General features: G+C 40.6%; 2 long non-coding RNA genes across 2 annotated transcripts; both read right to left on the minus strand.

The window, feature by feature from the left end:
• Positions 1 to 10140: 10140 nt before the first annotated feature.
• Positions 10141 to 14385, minus strand: LOC104115799 (uncharacterized). Its single transcript, XR_011409857.1, has 2 exons — positions 13890 to 14385; positions 10141 to 13272 (listed from the first exon to the last, which is right to left on the minus strand). It is a non-coding gene; the product is annotated as an uncharacterized lncRNA (long non-coding RNA).
• A 1253-nt stretch (positions 14386 to 15638) lies between these two features.
• On the minus strand, positions 15639 to 20090 carry LOC138896532 (uncharacterized). The gene is made up of 3 exons (XR_011409858.1): positions 19370 to 20090; positions 18571 to 18752; positions 15639 to 16013 (listed from the first exon to the last, which is right to left on the minus strand). It is a non-coding gene; the product is annotated as an uncharacterized lncRNA (long non-coding RNA).
• Positions 20091 to 20746: the final 656 nt, after the last annotated feature.

Below are 20746 nucleotides of genomic sequence, written 5' to 3' on the forward strand. Positions count from 1 at the left end.
TTGGAGAACTGAGCTGAAATCATATGATGTGCATGCTCCTCCTGGGTACATGAGTACGCCAGGATATCATCAATAAATACTATGACAAACGAATCAAGATATGACTGGAACATACTGTACATCAGATGCATGAATGCTGCTGGGGCATTGGTCAGTCCAAAAGACATCACAGAGAACTTGTACTGACCAAAACGGGTCCTGAATGTCATCTTCTGAATGTCAGAGTCTTGAATCTTCAGCTGGTGATACCCAGACCTAAAATCAATCTTAGAGAATACTCTAGCCCCCTGAAGCTGGTCAAATAAGTCATCAATGTGCCGCAAAGGATACTTGTTCTTAATTGTAACTTTGTTCAACTGTCTATAGTCAATGCACATCCGCATAGTACACTCATTCTTATTCACAAACAGAATCGATGCACCCCACGGTGACATACTAGGCCTAATGAACCCCTTATCAAGAAGCTCCTGAAGCTGCTCTTTCAATTCCTTCAACGCTGATGGTGCCATATGATACAGAGGAATAGAAATGGGCTGAGTGCTCGACACCAAGCAAATACCAAAATTAATGTCTATGTCGGACGACATGCCAAGCGGGTCTATAGGAAACACATCCGTAAAGTCTCATACTACTGGAGCGGAATCAATGGTAGGAGTATCATAACCAACATCCCTCACAAAGGCCAAATATGACAAACAACCCTTCCCAACCATCCGTTAAGCCTTCAGATATGAAATCACCCTACTGGGAACATAGTCCAGAGAACCTCTACACTCGATCCTAAGTAACCTCGTCATCACCAATGTCACGGTCTTAGCGTGATATTCAGAATAGCATGACATGGGGACAACCAATCCATGCCCAGAATCACGTCAAAATCAACCATACTAAGCAATAAGAGATCAACTCTAATCTTTAATCCCCCGATGGTCACCACACACGACCGATACATACGGTCCATACCAGTAAAATCTCCCACCAGATTAGATAGATAAACATGAGAGACTAAGGACGCACATATCATATACAAATAATGAGCAAAATATGATGATACATATGAATAAGTGAAACCAGGGTCAAATAATATCGAAGCATCCCTGTGGCATACCGAGGCAATACCTGTGATCACTGCATCTAAAGAAACAGTGTGTGGCCTGGCAGGTAAAACATAGCATCGAGCCTGACCGCCACAAGTTCGTCCTCCCCCTCTAGGGCGACCTTTAGCTTCCTGAGCCCCACCCCGAGCTGGCTGAGAGGGTGGTGAAGTAATTAGTGTGGAAGTCATAAACTGACCCCTCTACTGAACCGGACCTCCAAAACGATAGGGACACTGCCTCCACACATGTCCAAACTCCCCGCACTCGAAGCAACTCCGATCGACCGATGGTGGTAGAGACTTAATCAGACCCTAAGAACTAGAAAAACTACTAGAAGAACCTGGCACAGATGAAACCTGAACTGATGGAGCACGAGATGAACTTTGTGCTGGGAGGGAACTGAGTGATGACTGACTCGGACAGGCACCGTATGAACCATGCCAAGCTGATACACCACGGTGAACTGGACTAGCCATCTGAGCGGGCCTATAAGGATGACCACTATTGTGGTGGGATTGCCCTCTAGAAGAAACACCATTGAAACCACCTGAACTACGAGGCCTTTTGGCCTCCCTCTCCTCACGCTCATGACTATGGACTTGCTTTAGTCGCATAGCAATATCAGCCACCTCGTCAAACCTAGAACCTGATGCAATCTCTTGAGTCATGACAAAGCGCAGTACATAGTTAAGGCCATCAATGAACCTCATAATCCTCTACGTCTCTATGGGAGCCAACCAGATCGCGTGACGAGCCAACTATGAAAATCGCATCTCATATTGGGTCACGGACATACCCCTCATGGCGTAGCTGCTCAAACTGCCTACACAACTCCTCCCTGCGGGTCTGTGGAAAAAACTTCTCCTAGAAGAGAACGGATAACTCATGCCATGTAAATGGTGCAGCGCCAGTTGGCCTGCTCAACTCATAAGTCTCCCACCATCTGAAGGCCGCCCCCGATAGCTGAAAAGTAGTAAATGAGACTCCACTAGTCTCCAGAATACCCGCAGTGCAAAGAATCCTCTGCCACTTGTCTAAGAAGTCCTGAGCATTATCTAACTCAGCCCCACTGAATGTTGGAGGCCTGAGCCTCCCAAATCGCTCTAGCGTCTTCTGCTTCTCCTCACTCATAGGTGGGCCCATCTCGTCCTGAGAAACTACAACCGGCTAGGCTGGTAGTACCCCTGGTGTCTGAAGTCCCCGAACCACCTGCTCTAGAGTACGGATAGTGGGAGTCTGTGCACCTCCCCTGGCCTTAGAAGTGGCTGGTGCGGCCTGAACTGAAACCGCCTGAACAAGGTTAGTGCATACAGTCAATATTTAGGCCAAATCCTCCTAAAGGCTTGGAATCACAATGGGCACAGCTGGTGCCTGAGCTTGTCCCACCAGCTCAACCACATTTGGAATCTGCTCCTGAGCTGGAGCAACTGGTAGCTCCAAAGGTGCTGGACTAGCTGTTGTACGAGTTCCACCTTGGCCTCTCGCGGCCCTAGCTGGTGGTACTGGTAGCTGTTTACCCGATCCGATAGCCCGTGTTCTCACCATCTGTGAGAGAATAGAATAATAGAAGTTTAGTTTCCGGAATCAACAAATCTGCACGACAAGAATACAAGAAAGCAAAGTTTTCCTAATAGTTCGGTAGCCTCTCAAAGATAAGTACAGACGTATCCGTACCGATCCGTAAGACTCAACTAAACCTGCTCATGACTCGTGAGATCTGTATAACTAGGCTCTGATACCAACTTGTCACGACCCAAACTCAACATGTTGTGATTGCGCCTATCACAAAACTAGGCAAGCTGATAGTCACAAATAAATATGCATTTTTAAATTTGAAATTATGAAGAAACAAGTTAAATAGCAAAAATTCTCACAAATAACTGATAAGAAATACCGCGACTCCATACAAATTCCCCCAAAATTCAAGTGTCACAGAGTACATGAACTACCAAATATCAACATAGTCAAAACTTCTAATACAACTATGTTGAAAGGTAGAACATTGCTAAATAAACTGAATAAAAGAAGGAGAGTCAAGGTCTGCGAACGCCAACGCAACTACCTCAAAAGTCTCCAAGCAGGAAATGTTCCAAGTCTAGCAACCACCGTGCCCAGAAGTACCTGGATCTGCACATGAAGTGTAGAGTGTAGTATGAGTTCAACCGACCCAATGTACTCAATACGTAACAGGACTAACCTTGGGCTAAAAGCAGTGATGAGCTCAGATAGGTACAGTCTGAACCACATAATAATAGTATAGATATGACAAGAAATTGACGGTAATAACTCAGAGAAAATCTCATACACTATTGTACACAGTACATAAAATTAGACATGCTTTCAAGATCAACCATTTAGGCTCAATATTGATAAAAATATGCCAAGTATAGCAAACATGAGGAGTGCTAGATCTCTATGTCTACATGTCAAATATGCATGTCACCTGTGATGCAACATAGTGATAAACTCATATACTCATGCTCTTAGAGTATTCAACCTCACTCAGCACACGCAATCATTCAGTACCCCAATCACTCAACACTATAAATCACTCGACACTCGGCACTCGCACTCAGCACTTAGCGGTGCCTACGCTCACTACTGGTATGTCAGACTCCAGAGGGGTGGATCTTGCCCAAGCGCTAATATAAGCCAACATGGCATGCTGCGGTGTGCAGTCCGATCCCATCATGAATCAATAAAGCCTGTTGCGGCGCTCAACCCGATCTGATAAATATCACTCATAACCAGGCCCTCGGCCTCACGCAGTCATCAATCTCTCCAGTCTCTCAGGCTCACAAATCTCATGACAAACAACCCAAACTATGATAATATTATGTAACAACAGAAGGTAACAGAGACTGAGATATCATATACAAATGATAGATGTGACTGAGTAAATAATTGTAATTTAACCAAATAATTCAACAATTGAAATGACCTTCGTGGGTCCCAACAAAATAAGCATATAGTCTAAACATGATTTCTAACATGGATTGTAGCTCAATTACTCTAACAAGTAGGAATTTCATGAATAGCAACAAGATTTGATAACTACATGGTACCACAGAAATAATCGAGAGACAATTACCGCGGTGCATGCCCACACGCCCGTCACCTAGAATGTGCATCACCTCAATACCAACCACATAACACGTAGTTCAGGGATTCATACACTCAGTATCAAGTTTAGAAGTGTAACTTACCTCAAACCGCGGAAATCCCTACACCAACAAGCCCTTGCTTCGTGAATCGGCCTCCGAATGACTCGAATCTAGCCAAAAACAACTTAATGCAATCAATACAAGCTATAAAAATCGATTCCATACGATAAAGTTAGGTTCCTTAACCAAAGTCAAAAAGTAAACCCAAAAAGTGAACCCCGAGCCACCTCTCGGAATCCGATAAAATTAAATAAATTTGAACACCCATTCAACAATGAGTCCAACCATACTAAAATTACTCAATTCCAATCTCAATTCGACCTTCAAATCCTCAAATTATGGTCTACGAAGTTTCACAAATTTTCCCAAAATTTTCCAACGCAAAATACTAATTAAATGGTAAAAACAATGATAGATTTATGTATAACAACCAAAATTGAGTTGGAATCACTTACCCCAATCAAAATCGTTGAAAATCCCTTCACGGATCGCCTAAATCTGAGGTCTCTAGCTCAAAATATGAAAAATGGGTTCAAACCCTTGATTTTGAAATAAATATCTGCTGCCCAAATGCCCTTCTTCGCGAACACGGAAATTGCCTCGCGTGCGTGAAGCACAAAACTCAACCACCCGAAAATCCACTTATGCAAAAGTGAAGTCTCCCTTATGAACGCGATGCTTCATAGAGCTCTACCTACGCGAATGCATGTCCCTGGCCGCGAACGCGAAGGCTTAAGGCCTGGTGCCCAAGTCGGCCTCATCCTTCTACGCAAATGCGATCGCGATGCACATTTTTCCTAGACCATCGCAAATGCGAGGCCTTCTTCTTGAATGCTAGGTACAAACTTCACCTACATCCCAGATACCCTTCACAAACGCGAGACTCCTCTCGCAAAGGCGTATAAGGAAACCAGACATCAGAATAATCTGCAGCTCAATAAGGCCAAACTCAATCCGTAATCAATCCGAATCTCACCTGATGCCCACAGGACCACATCCAAACATACCAACACATCTTAAAACATCATACAAAGCTTAGTCGAGGCCTCAAATCACATCAAACGACATCAAAATCACGAATCGCACCACAATTCAAACCTAATGAACTAATGGATTTCCAACCTCTACAAACCATGCCAAAACCTATCAAATCAACTCCGATTGACCTCAAATTTTTTACACAATTCATAAATGACACAACAGACCTAATATAACTTATGGAACCAAAATCCGAGCCCGGTAACATCAAAGTCAACTCTTTGTCAAACTTCTCAACTCTCCAAATTTTAACTTTTCCAACTTTTTCCAGTTCAATCTAAAATTCCTATGGACCTCTAAGGCACCGTTACGTGTTGTCGTAATCAATGGGTGTTAAAGGGATTGTCAAGAGAATCGGCTCAGGTATGTTAAGGCTAAGCCCTTCCTTTTTTTAGCATGATCTCGTAATTACATGTGTTTGATAACAAGGTATAAAGAGAAGATCATACTCCCGAATTTATATACATTATCCTAGTCTCATAAATTACAGTATTCTCCTTATCGGGACTTCATATTTAATTGAGGATTGTCTTCTTCCAGTCAAGAGAGCAGAGAGCCTATATATACAGTATTACAGTATTTTCATGACCATCAAACTATAATCGATGGGCAGGCCCCTATTGGGCAACCTCTGATCAGATGGTAAGTTATATACCGAGCCTACTATGGTCGAGCGCCTATGAGCGAGCCTAGTTGGCCGAGATGCAGAGCCTAGTATGGCCGAATGCCTATGAGCGAGCCTACTATGACAGTTTGTGTTGAGATTGTGGTATGGTGATACACCTCCACCCTCATATATTAGGGTGAGGCGGCAGGGCCGCTTTGTGTAGAGATTTTGGTATCGTGATACACCTCCACCCACATATGTTGTGGTGAGGCGGCAGGGCTGCTTCGTGTGAGGGTGGTTATTAAGGATCCCCGACATAATATCTATAAATTTGAATGGAAGCTCTTAATAAATTTTCTTGATGCTAACGGCTATCTAAGCCCATTTATTGTTACCATAATTAATCATATTCATGTTGTATCTCCAAGCCCTTGAATAGGTGTATTTGTATTGTGTAAGTGTGAGAACGGTCTATGAGATGCATAGGTGTATAATATGTATATGAACACTAAAGACAGTCTACGAAATGTATATGTGTAAAATAAGGGAGGAAGGTGCCACTTTCGTTGGCCTTAACAACAATTACATTATATTATGTATTCCACGTATAGTTCATATGGAGCAGTTGATCCTAAAATAAGGTTAGAATGATGCAAGTATAATAAGACTTGAAATGTGATTCTATTGGATGTTTTGTAGTTTCTTGATGTACTTTATTTGCCTCTTATTTGAGTTACCGTATTTTCATATGTTGTTTTGACTGCTTTACATACGAGTACCATTCCACATGCACTCATGTCCCTTTTGCCGGGGGCGCTGCATCTTTTAATGGATGCAGGTATACTTCTACAGGATGATATGGACCTTCGATAGGGATCTTCTTCACTACTGAGCTTATGGTGAGCCCGCTACAGTTCTAGTGGGTGTTTGGGTCTGGTTAATTTTATGTATATAGGTATCTATTGTCATAGAAGCTCCATGTACATTGTGGGTCATGTAATTAAAGATTTTAGTTTTGTCATGTATTTATGTTCACGGTATTTACATCTATTTATAGAGCTGTGTAACGACCATGAGAAAGAAAATATGGGTCATTGAGCCAAATGTATTTAATATGAAAGTCAAGATCTTATTATGTTATGGTAAATCATGCATGAGTATTGATGAGCGGTTAATGCAAATTAGGCTTGCTCGACTGGGTTTACTCGGTTGAGCGTCGGTCACGCTCCTCGAGTTCGGGGCGTGACAGATTCCCGTATTAGACACATGAATCCGAGAAATCTCCCGGACCCGACTCCGAATGCGCATTTCTCCGGGTTCAGCGTCATATTGTATGTTTTCAATATGTTGAAGGTTTCCTGCAAATGTTTCAAATGATCCTCTGCTCACAGGGACTTAACCACCAATGATCATGTTAATGACGTATTGAGGTTCCTCCTACTCGATCTGCTTATTAGAGTCCCTATTCCTGAAATAGTTTTTGGCTCGATCGCTTAGGAGCTCCCGGAGATGTCCGTTGTTGGATAACCGGTCTACTTCCTCTCTCAATAGTCGGCAATCAACAGTTCTGTGGCCGTGAGTGCCATGATATTTACACATTAGGTTGGGGTCCCTTTGGGCTGGATCGGACTGTAAAGGTGGAGGCCACTTGGTGTCTTTGATGCATCTGATGGCAGATACGATGGCAACAATATCGACATTGAAGTTGTACTCCGATAACTTCGGCGCTTCCTTAGGCCCGATGGGCCTGTCAAAACCATTTTTGCTCATGAGTCCTTGATTATTTTGACCTCGATCGCTTCTCCTTTCACTTCTCATAGAGTTTTGCCCAAACCCATTACCTCTTCGATCTCCATTGTATGGTTGATACTGATCCCTATCTGATCTTGGTTGACGATCAATGTCTCTTTTGGATCTGTCAATAGCTCTGACGATATAAACGGGCCCGGAAGGGTCCCCAAGCTGATCATCTTCGACCGTAATTTTTTATTGATACCGGTTATGTATGTTAGCCCAAGTTACAGCCGGATATTCTATCGGATTCTGCTTTAACTGTTGTGGAGTCAATGAGCTTCGAGTATTGAGTCCTTGGGTGAAGGCCTGAACGGCACAATCGTCCGCGACCGGAGGCAGGTCCATTTGTTCCATTTGAAATCGGGACACGAATTCCCTGAGCATCTCATTATCTCTCTGCTTCACTTATAAAATGTCTGACTTCTTGATCTTGACCTTGATGGCCCCGGCGTGTGCTTTCACGAAGGAGCCTGCAAGCATAACAAATGAATCAATAGAATTAGGGGGTAAGTTGTGATACCATATCATAGCTCCCTTTGACAAAGTTTCCCCGAACATTTTCAGCAGGATGGACTCGATCCAATCATCCTCCAAGTCGTTCCCTTTGATGGCGCATGTGTAGGAGGTCATATGCTCATTCGGGTCAGTTGTTCCATTGTACTTAGAAATCTCGAGTATGCAAAACCTCTTTGGGATTGGCTTCGGAGCTGCTCTCGGAGGAAAAGGTTTTTGAACAAACTTCTCGGAATCCAGGCCCTTCAGTATTGGTGGTGCTCCTAGGATTTGGTTGACCCTGGAATTGTAGGTTTCCACCTTTTTGTCATTGAATTCGATTTTCTTTTCTCTTGATTCTACCCGTTATGTCAGTTCCTCGAGCATTTTTATGATCTCAGGGTTAGTCCCAGGTTCAGCTTCACTCGGCCTCTCCGTGACTGGTTTGTTTCTGTGAGTGATTTCCTGGGACGGCTCAGGCTCAACTCTGTTGGGGTCGCGGCTTTGGTTTTGCAGCTGGGCAATCACTGAATGTTGAGCCTATAGTATTTCGAAGATCACTCGTAAGTTGACCTCATCTCCTTCATCGTCGTGTATTTTGGGCTACCGATCGGACTCCCCCGCGGACGTTGTTCTCAGGATCGGTAGGAAAATTCGTATTGACCACATGTTAGTTGGCGTCGATTGGGTTAGTGGTCGGAACTCCATTGGGATCGACAGGGGGCACCTCGTTACTAGGTACCATATTATTGTTCTCGCCACGGTGACTGGACTCAGCATCCACGTTTAGAGGGGCATATTGGGAATTCAACATTTTAAACTTTGACCTGAAATTAAAGACACTTCAAAGAACAAATGTAAAATAGGATGTGTTATGGAAATTTGTATCAAATTTTCACTATTATCCTTAGCCCCACGGTGGGCGCCAAACTGTTTACCCTCAAAAACAGATAATAATTAAATTTGTAAGTGGTTTTAAGGATACGTGGATTTATTCAATACAAACGGTAAATATTGCTAGGATAAACATATAAAAGATGTAATAAATTATCAAACCATTTGAAAATAAATGGGGGGGGATGATTATGGACTCGAGGGCAACCTCAATAAGGTACTTGTCTTCGATCTTGGGCTTATAATAATAAAACACTGATCAACAAACGTAAGAGCTTTGAATAACAGAAAAATAATAGTATATTGCCTTGGTATTCGTGTTACCATCTGCTCAATGAATAATCAGAGCATCTTTATATAGTAGAGGAGTCCTACTCTAGGTACAATTCCATAAAAAGTAAAATATATTTCGTTCAACTAATCACTGGAATTCCGCCGGTACGTGCTGAGATCCATGCCGCAATACTCGTCCGGTCACGGATATCACGGCCTCCCTTTAACCATGTTTGGTCGCCCGATAATACTCTCTAAAGTCTTTTAAGATTTGGACCGATATTGAGGTTACGACCCCGATATTCTCGAGGGCGGGCGTCGTGCCCCCGAAACCTGTCTCGATGAGTCCCTTACCTCGATTCCGGCTCCTTGTCATCATGTCCCTTACTCGATCTATTTTATCGGAAACTGGGCCATCTCATGGGTCCGGTTTCACCCGTATACAGCAACAACACCAAGAAGATTCAAGTTTAATGCAAGATATATTAGCTTACTCATACCACCAAAATCTCCTTGGATGTATCTACGTGTGTACTTCTGTCAATTCTTTTGTTTTCCTTTGTTATTTCATGTAAACTCTCAACTTTTTAAAAAAATCAATAATTGATTTCAGAACCATCTTAAGATATGAGTCTTGAGTGAGTAAAAAAGATCTTTTAGAGTGAGATGGAGACTAAATGTGTCACGCCCCCAAACTTAGGTGGAACGTGATTGGCACCCAATTTTAACTGGTCGTTGAGCGAACCCGTAATTAATCCGTGTCGAGTGTAAATACCATAAATATCATTAAGTGCAACAAATTTAAATAACTAAAACTACATTAAATCAATTATCTGATAACTAAGTTACATGATTCTAACACAGTTGTGCTCTGAACCATAACTCACTAAACTAAGTCATGAGCCTCTAATGATTTAAATTTGAATACATTAACTATAACGCATTGAATAAATAATGTGCCAAAAAAATAACATAAGCTGAAGAAATCCAACCACCAATGAAAAACTAACAGGGCTCGCCAACTGAGTCCACAGAGTCTGTCTCTAGCCATGTATCTCGTCACCTATAATCTCAACACCTGCCACACAACGTGGCAGGCCCAAACAGGCTAAGTACCACCAAAGGATACCCAGTAAGTCTCATTGGCTATCTCTAAAAGATAGAGCAAGATTTTCTAGGAAAATCATAAAACGAAAGGAAGGGGGTTCAGATAATATCATGGCAATAAATTTTGTAAACAATAAATGAGCTAGAAACTGAAACTATAAGCAAAATTGTAAGTTGATAACTGAAAACATAGAAACTGAGTTTATAACTGTTAACTCATGAAACTGAAGCTGGAAACTAAGTTAGTTTCAAAGAAATAACATTTCTGGAAAATAGTTATACATAGTGGTCCTACGTACGTGAGATCTAGCAACACGCACGGGGGAGTGTCGGCCTATCTCACCAGCACATAATAGCCCCTACGAGCATGGGATCGCTAACCCTGGCATCAAAGCACTCACCAAGGGAAGTTCGGCTAGCTCTCCCTTCTGAATATGATCACATTAATGCATAAATGAGTGTTGAAACAAAATATAAATATCACAACCAAAGGCACACAGCAAATAATAATACATATAAGCATATATAAGATTGGCACATTGCATTTAACGTCATACTAAATAAGAATAGAGTAAACTAAGTACCGGAGCATAAACAGATATGGCTTAGAAATTTCATCGAATACATAGAAGCATGTTCGCTCTAATGGAATTCCTATTAGGAGAGTAATCCTTAAAACTTACCTCAAATCTACCTAGCTCAAACTCGTTGCTCGCCAAATCATCTGATATGATATTCACGATGTCAATGCTTATAATTGCGGCTAATACCGAAGGATTCCTCTTATCCTCTTTTGTTGACCAGAGTAGGCGCCTCTTCCTCCGATAACATCTCTAAACAAATTAGTCCACTGGTACGAATACAATACCAGCTATATTTCCTCTTAATGCCACCATAGATTAACCCCAAAATACCCTTTGCAATTGCTTCGATCATTTTCTTTTGATGGAGTTGTAATTGCTTCTTTCATAATGAACTAAAGCACAAGGTATGTTTCCAAAACTCCATCCCTAAATCCCTTTATGAAGCTCCCATATTTAAATCCTAAAAGAAGAATTGTAAGTATTTGGCATTCATTGAGTTGCAGAAATCTTCCCTTACTCAACCGGGTGGCTGCGGCAACTTAGGGTATTTTCCTATGAAAGGCAATATTCTGTTGTCTTAACTTTTCATATTGTGAGCCAGAAATTGGGTTGGGCCATGGACCCTTTTATTTCACCTTTAATATTAATCCATTTCACATAATTATCCAAACAAAAATTTGCAATAAGCCCACCAGCCGTTTTAATTAATTCTCCAATTTAACTCCACACGCGAGATCTAGTATATGTTACCACATCCCAATATATTCTCATCCTCGTGGAGGTCTGTATCCACCTATGGATCAATTAAATTACATCATTAAGTTTGTAATTATCGAAAATTTAATCATGTAAACTTATGGGGCATAACATTCTCCCCGTTTGGGATCATTCGTCCTCAAATATCGCATCATGATTATTCTTGAGTCTGATTGCTTTAGTCCCTTGGTCATTTTCTTGCTCCCCTATGAAATTAGTTGCCACATGACTAATATAATATCAAAGCTTTAGCTCTTGTTTTCTATAGCAAACTAAATCTTAAACCATCACAAAAGTTCAAAATTCTCTCATTGCATAAGCGCAAATATACGATGTCTCACTCATTAAAATCCTTCTAAGCATTGTTGTCGCAGCATTATTGGAAAACTGAAGAATATACTGCGTGGTTCTCTTCAAAACGACCAAGCAGAGGCTTAGCCTCCACTAATAAGGTTTTATACCATGACCTTCACCAAACTTGCATCCTTAACCTTACTAGGAATTATCCCATTTGCCGATATCCATGCCGCAATACCCGGCCGGTCACGGATATCACGGCCTCCCTTTAACCATGTTCGGCCGCCCGATAATACTCTCTGAAGTCTTTTAAGATTTGGATCGATACCGGGGTCACGACCCCGATATTCTCGAGAGCGGGCGTCGTGCCCCCGAAACCTGTCTCGTTGAGTCCCTTACCTCGATTCGGGCTCCTTGTCATCATGTCCCTTACTCGATCTTTTTTATCAGAAACTGGGCCGTCTTAAGGGTCCGGTTTCACCCGTATACAGCAACAACACTGAGAAGATTCAAGTTTAATGCAAGATATATTAGCTCACTCATACCACCAAAATCCCCTTGGATGTATCTACGTGTGCACTTCTGTCAATTCTTTTATTTTCCTTTGTTATTTCATGTATACTCTCAACTTGAGCGAGTAAAAAAGATCTTTTTGAGTGAGATGGAGACTAAATGTGTCACGCCCCCAAACTTAGGTGGAACGTGATTGGCACCCAATTCTAACTGGTCGTCGAGCGAACCCGTAATTAATCTGTGTCGAGTGTAAATACCATAAATATCATTAAGTGCAACAAATTTAAATAACTAAAACTACATTAAATCAATTATCTGATAACTAAGTTACATGATTCTAACACAGTTGTGCTCTGAACCATAACTCACTAAACTAAGTCATGAGCCTCTAATGATTTAAATTTGAATACATTAACTATAACGCATTGAATAAATAATGTGCCAAAAAAATAACATAAGCTGAAGAAATCCAACCACCAATGAAAAACTAACAGGGCTCGCCAACTGAGTCCACAGAGTCTGTCTCTAGCCATGTATCTCGTCACCTATAATCTCAACACCTGCCACACAACGTGGCAGGCCCAAACAGGCTAAGTACCACCAAAGGATACCCAGTAAGTCTCATTGGCTATCTCTAAAAGATAGAGCAAGATTTTCTAGGAAAATCATAAAACGAAAGGAAGGGGGTTCAGATAATATCATGGCAATAAATTCTGTAAATAATAAATGAGCTAGAAACTGAAACTATAAGCAAAATTGTAAGTTGATAACTGAAAACATAGAAACTGAGTTTATAACTGTTAACTCATGAAACTGAAGCTGGAAACTAAGTTAGCTTCAAAGAAATAACATTTCTGGAAAATAGTTATACATAGTGGTCCTACGTACGTGAGATCTAGCAACACGAACGGGGGAGTGTCGGCCTATCTCACCAGCACATAATAGCCCCTACGAGCATTGGATCGCTAACCCTAGCATCAAAGCACTCACGCAAGGGGAGGTCGGCTAGCTCTCCCTTCTGAATGTGATCACATTAATGCATAAATGAGTGTTGAAACAAAATATAAATATCACAACCAAAGGCACACAGCAAATAATAATACATATAAGCATATATAAGACTGGCACATTGCATTTAAAGTCATACTAAATAAGAATAGAGTAAACTAAGTACCGGAGCATAAACAGATATGGCTTAGAAATTTCATCGAATACATAGAAGCATGTTCGCTCTAATGGAATTCCTATTAGGAGAGTAATCCTTAAAACTTACCTCAAATCTACCCAGCTCAAACTCGCTGCTCGCCAAATCATCTGATATGATATTCACGATGTCAATGCTTATAATTGCGGCTAATACCGAAGGATTCCTCTTATCCTCTTTTGTTGACCAGAGTAGGCGCCTCTTCCTCCGATAACATCTCTAAACAAATTAGTCCACTGGTACGAATACAATACCAGCTATATTTCCTCTTAATGCCACCATAGATTAACCCCAAAATACCCTTTGCAATTGCTTCGATCATTTTCTTTTGATGGAGTTGTAATTGCTTCTTTCATAATGAACTAAAGCACAAGGTATGTTTCCAAAACTCCATCCCTAAATCCCTTTATGAAGCTCCCATATTTAAATCCTAAAAGAAGAATTGTAAGTATTTGGCATTCATTGAGTTGCAGAAATCTTCCCTTACTCAACCGGGTGGCTGCGGCAACTTAGGGTATTTTCCTATGAAAGGCAATATTCTGTTGTCTTAACTTTTCATATTGTGAGCCAGAAATTGGGTTGGGCCATGGACCCTTTTATTTCACCTTTAATATTAATCCATTTCACATAATTATCCAAACAAAAATTTGCAATAAGCCCACCAGCCGTTTTAATTAATTCTCCAATTTAACTCCACACGCGAGATCTAGTATATGTTACCACATCCCAATATATTCTCGTCCTCGTGGAGGTCTGTATCCACCTATGGATCAATTAAATTACATCATTAAGTTTGTAATTATCGAAAATTTAATCATGTAAACTTATGGAGCATAACATTCTCCCCATTTGGGATCATTCGTCCTCGAATATCGCATCTTGTTTATTCTAGAGTCTGATTGCTTTAGTCCCTTGGTCATTTTCTTGCTCCCCTATGAAATTAGTTGCCACATGACTAATATAATATCAAAGCTTTAGCTCTTGTTTTCTATTGCAAACTAAATCTTAAACCATCACAAAAGTTCTAAATTCTCTCATTGCATAAGCGCAAATATACGATGTCTCGCTCATTAAAATCCTTCTAAGCATTGTTGTCGCATCATTATTGGAAAACTGAAGAATATACTGCGTGGTTCTCTTCAAAACGACCAAGCAGAGGCTTAGCCTCCACTAATAAGGTTTTATACCATGACCTTCACCAAACTTGCATCCTTAACCTTACTAGGAATTATCCCATTTGCCGATATCCATGCCGCAATACCCGGCCGGTCACGGATATCACGGCCTCCCTTTAACCATGTTCGGCCGCCCGATAATACTCTCTGAAGTCTTTTAAGATTTGGATCGATACCGGGGTCACGACCCCGATATTCTCGAGAGCGGGCGTCGTGCCCCCGAAACCTGTCTCGTTGAGTCCCTTACCTCGATTCGGGCTCCTTGTCATCATGTCCCTTACTCGATCTTTTTTATCAGAAACTGGGCCGTCTTAAGGGTCCGGTTTCACCCGTATACAGCAACAACACTGAGAAGATTCAAGTTTAATGCAAGATATATTAGCTCACTCATACCACCAAAATCCCCTTGGATGTATCTACGTGTGCACTTCTGTCAATTCTTTTATTTTCCTTTGTTATTTCATGTATACTCTCAACTTGAGCGAGTAAAAAAGATCTTTTTGAGTGAGATGGAGACTAAATGTGTCACGCCCCCAAACTTAGGTGGAACGTGATTGGCACCCAATTCTAACTGGTCGTCGAGCGAACCCGTAATTAATCTGTGTCGAGTGTAAATACCATAAATATCATTAAGTGCAACAAATTTAAATAACTAAAACTACATTAAATCAATTATCTGATAACTAAGTTACATGATTCTAACACAGTTGAGCTCTGAACCATAACTCACTAAACTAAGTCATGAGCCTCTAATGATTTAAATTTAAATACATTAACTGTAACGCATTGAATAAATAATGTGCCAAAAAAAATAACATAAGCTGAAGAAATCCGACCACCAATGAAAAACTAACAGGGCTCGCCAACTGAGTCCACGGAGTCTGTCTCTAGCCACGTATCTCGTCACCTACAATCTCAACACTTGCCACACAACGTGACAAGCCCAAACAGGCTAAGTACCACCAAAGGATACCCAGTAAGTCTCATTGGCTACTCTTAAAAGATAGAGCAAGATTTTCTGGGAAAATCATAAAACGAATGGAAGGGGGTTCAGATAATATCATGGCAATAAATTCTGTAAATAATAAATGAGCTAGAAACTGAAACTATAAGCAAAATTGTAAGTTGATAACTGAAAACATAGAAACTGAGTTTATAACTGTTAACTCATGAAACTGAAGCTGGAAACTAAGTTAGCTTCAAAGAAATAACATTTCTGGAAAATAGTTATACATAGTGGTCCTACGTACGTGAGATCTAGCAACACGAACGGGGGAGTGTCGGCCTATCTCACCAGCACATAATAGCCCCTACGAGCATTGGATCGCTAACCCTAGCATCAAAGCACTCACGCAAGGGGAGGTCGGCTAGCTCTCCCTTCTGAATGTGATCACATTAATGCATAAATGAGTGTTGAAACAAAATATAAATATCACAACCAAAGGCACACAGCAAATAATAATACATATAAGCATATATAAGACTGGCACATTGCATTTAAAGTCATACTAAATAAGAATAGAGTAAACTAAGTACCGGAGCATAAACAGATATGGCTTAGAAATTTCATCGAATACATAGAAGCATGTTCGCTCTAATGGAATTCCTATTAGGAGAGTAATCCTTAAAACTTACCTCAAATCTACCCAGCTCAAACTCGCTGCTCGCCAAATCATCTGATATGATATTCACGATGTCAATGCTTATAATTGCGGCTAATACCGAAGGATTCCTCTTATCCTCTTTTGTTGACCAGAGTAGGCGCCTCTTCCTCCGATAACATCTCTAAACAAATTAGTCCACTGGTACGAATACAATACCAGCTATATTTCCTCTTAATGCCACCATAGATTAACCCCAAAATACCCTTTGCAATTGCTTCGATCATTTTCTTTTGATGGAGTTGTAATTGCTTCTTTCATAATGAACTAAAGCACAAGGTATGTTTCCAAAACTCCATCCCTAAATCCCTTTATGAAGCTCCTATATTTAAATCCTAAAAGAAGAATTGTAAGTATTTGGCATTCATTGAGTTGCAGAAATCTTCCCTTACTCAACCGGGTGGCTGCGGTAACTTAGGGTATTTTCCTATGAAAGGCAATGTTCTGTTGTCTTAAATTTTCATATTGTGAGCCAGAAATTGGGTTGGGCCATGAACCCTTTTATTTCACCTTTAATATTAATCCATTTCACATAATTATCCAAACAAAAATTTGCAATATGCCCACCAGCCATTTTAATTAATTCTCCAATTTAACTCCACACGCGAGATCTAGTATATGTTATCACATCCCAATATATTCTCGTCCTCGTGGAGGTCTGTATCCACCTATGGATCAATTAAATTACATCATTAAGTTTGTAATTATCGAAAATTTAATCATGTAAACTTATGGGGCATAACATTCTCCCCATTTGGGATCATTCGTCCTCGAATATCGCATCTTGTTTATTCTAGAGTCTGATTGCTTTAGTCCCTTGGTCATTTTCTTGCTCCCCTATGAAATTAGTTGCCACATGACTAATATAATATCAAAGCTTTAGCTCTTGTTTTCTATTGCAAACTAAATCTTAAACCATCACAAAAGTTCTAAATTCTCTCATTGCATAAGCGCAAATATACGATGTCTCGCTCATTAAATCCTTCTAAGCATTGTTGTCGCAGCATTATTGGAAAACTGAAGAATATGCTGCGTGGTTCTCTTCAAAACGACCAAGCAGAGGCTTAGCCTCCACTAATAAGGTTTTATACCATGACCTTCCCCAAACTTGCATCCTTAACCTTACTAGAAATTGTCCCATTTGCTGATATCCATGCCGCAATACCCGGCCGGTCACGGATATCACGGCCTCCCTTTAACCATGTTCGGCCGCCCGATAATACTCTCTGAAGTCTTTTAAGATTTGGATCGATACCGGGGTCACGACCCCGATATTCTCGAGAGCGGGCGTCGTGCCCCCGAAACCTGTCTCGTTGAGTCCCTTACCTCGATTCGGGCTCCTTGTCATCATGTCCCTTACTCGATCTTTTTTATCAGAAACTGGGCCGTCTTAAGGGTCCGGTTTCACCCGTATACAGCAACAACACTGAGAAGATTCAAGTTTAATGCAAGATATATTAGCTCACTCATACCACCAAAATCCCCTTGGATGTATCTACGTGTGCACTTCTGTCAATTCTTTTATTTTCCTTTGTTATTTCATGTATACTCTCAACTTGAGCGAGTAAAAAAGATCTTTTTGAGTGAGATGGAGACTAAATGTGTCACGCCCCCAAACTTAGGTGGAACGTGATTAGCACCCAATTCTAACTGGTCGTCGAGCGAACCCGTAATTAATCTGTGTCGAGTGTAAATACCATAAATATCATTAAGTGCAACAAATTTAAATAACTAAAACTACATTAAATCAATTATCAAATAACTAAGTTACATGATTCTAACACAGTTGAGCTCTGAACCATAACTCACTAAACTAAGTCATGAGCCTCTAATGATTTAAATTTGAATACATTAACTATAACGCATTGAATAAATAATGTGCCAAAAAAATAACATAAGCTGAAGAAATCCGACCACCAATGAAAAACTAACAGGGCTCGCCAACTGAGTCCACGGAGTCTGTCTCTAGCCACGTATCTCGTCACCTACAATCTCAACACCTGCCACACAATGTGACAAGTCCAAACAGGCTAAGTACCACCAAAGGATACCCAGTAAGTCTCATTGGCTACCCCTAAAAGATAGAGCAAGATTTTCTGGGAAAATCATAAAACGAAAGGAAGGGGGTTCAGATAATATCATGGCAATAAATTCTGTAAATAATAAATGAGCTAGAAACTGAAACTATAAACAAAATTGTAAGTTGATAACTGAAAACATAGAAACTGAGTTTATAACTGTTAACTCATGAAACTGAAGCTGGAAACTAAGTTAGCTTCAAAGAAATAACATTTCTGGAAAATAGTTATACATAGTGGTCCTACGTATGTGAGATCTAGCAACACGAACGGGGGAGTGTCGGCCTATCTCACCAGCACATAATAGCCCCTACGAGCATTGGATCGCTAACCCTGGCATCAAAGCACTCACGCAAGGGGAGGTCAGCTAGCTCTCCCTTCTGAATGTGATCACATTAATGCATAAATGAGTGTTGAAACAAAATATAAATATCACAACCAAAGGCACACAGCAAATAATAATACATATAAGCATATATAAGACTGGCACATTGCATTTAAAGTCATACTAAATAAGAATAGAGTAAACTAAGTACCGGAGCATAAACAGATATGGCTTAGAAATTTCATCGAATACATAGAAGCATGTTCGCTCTAATGGAATTCCTATTAGGAGAGTAATCCTTAAAACTTACCTCAAATCTACCCAGCTCAAACTCGCTGCTCGCCAAATCATCTGATATGATATTCACGATGTCAATGCTTATAATTGCGGCTAATACCGAAGGATTCCTCTTATCCTCTTTTGTTGACCAGAGTAGGCGCCTCTTCCTCCGATAACATCTCTAAACAAATTAGTCCACTGGTACGAATACAATACCAGCTATATTTCCTCTTAATGCCACCATAGATTAACCCCAAAATACCCTTTGCAATTGCTTCGATCATTTTCTTTTGATGGAGTTGTAATTGCTTCTTTCATAATGAACTAAAGCACAAGGTATGTTTCCAAAACTCCATCCCTAAATCCCTTTATGAAGCTCCTATATTTAAATCCTAAAAGAAGAATTGTAAGTATTTGGCATTCATTGAGTTGCAGAAATCTTCCCTTACTCAACCGGGTGGCTGCGGTAACTTAGGGTATTTTCCTATGAAAGGCAATGTTCTGTTGTCTTAAATTTTCATATTGTGAGCCAGAAATTGGGTTGGGCCATGAACCCTTTTATTTCACCTTTAATATTAATCCATTTCACATAATTATCCAAACAAAAATTTGCAATATGCCCACCAGCCATTTTAATTAATTCTCCAATTTAACTCCACACGCGAGATCTAGTATATGTTATCACATCCCAATATATTCTCGTCCTCGTGGAGGTCTGTATCCACCTATGGATCAATTAAATTACATCATTAAGTTTGTAATTATCGAAAATTTAATTATGTAAACTTATGGGGCATAACATTCTCCCCATTTGGGATCATTCGTCCTCGAATATCGCATCTTGTTTATTCTAGAGTCTGATTGCTTTAGTCCCTTGGTCATTTTCTTGCTCCCCTATGAAATTAGTTGCCACATGACTAATATAATATCAAAGCTTTAGCTCTTGTTTTCTATTGCAAACTAAATCTTAAACCATCACAAAAGTTCTAAATTCTCTCATTGCATAAGCGCAAATATACGATGTCTCGCTCATTAAATCCTTCTAAGCATTGTTGTCGCAGCATTATTGGAAAACTGAAGAATATGCTGCGTGGTTCTCTTCAAAACGACCAAGCAGAGGCTTAGCCTCCACTAATAAGGTTTTATACCATGACCTTCCCCAAACTTGCATCCTTAACCTTACTAGAAATTGTCCCATTTGCCGATATCCATGCCGCAATACCCGGCCGGTCACGGATATCACGGCCTCCCTTTAACCATGTTTGGTCGCCCGATAATACTCTCTGAAGTCTTTTAAGATTTAGATCGATACCGGGGTCACGACCCCGATATTCTCGAGAGCGGGCGTCGTGCCCCCGAAACCTGTCTCGTTGAGTCCCTTACCTCGATTCGGGCTCCTTGTCATCAT

This window comes from Nicotiana tomentosiformis, chromosome 7, assembly GCF_000390325.3.
Source record: "Nicotiana tomentosiformis chromosome 7, ASM39032v3, whole genome shotgun sequence".
NCBI lineage: Eukaryota > Viridiplantae > Streptophyta > Magnoliopsida > Solanales > Solanaceae > Nicotiana > Nicotiana tomentosiformis.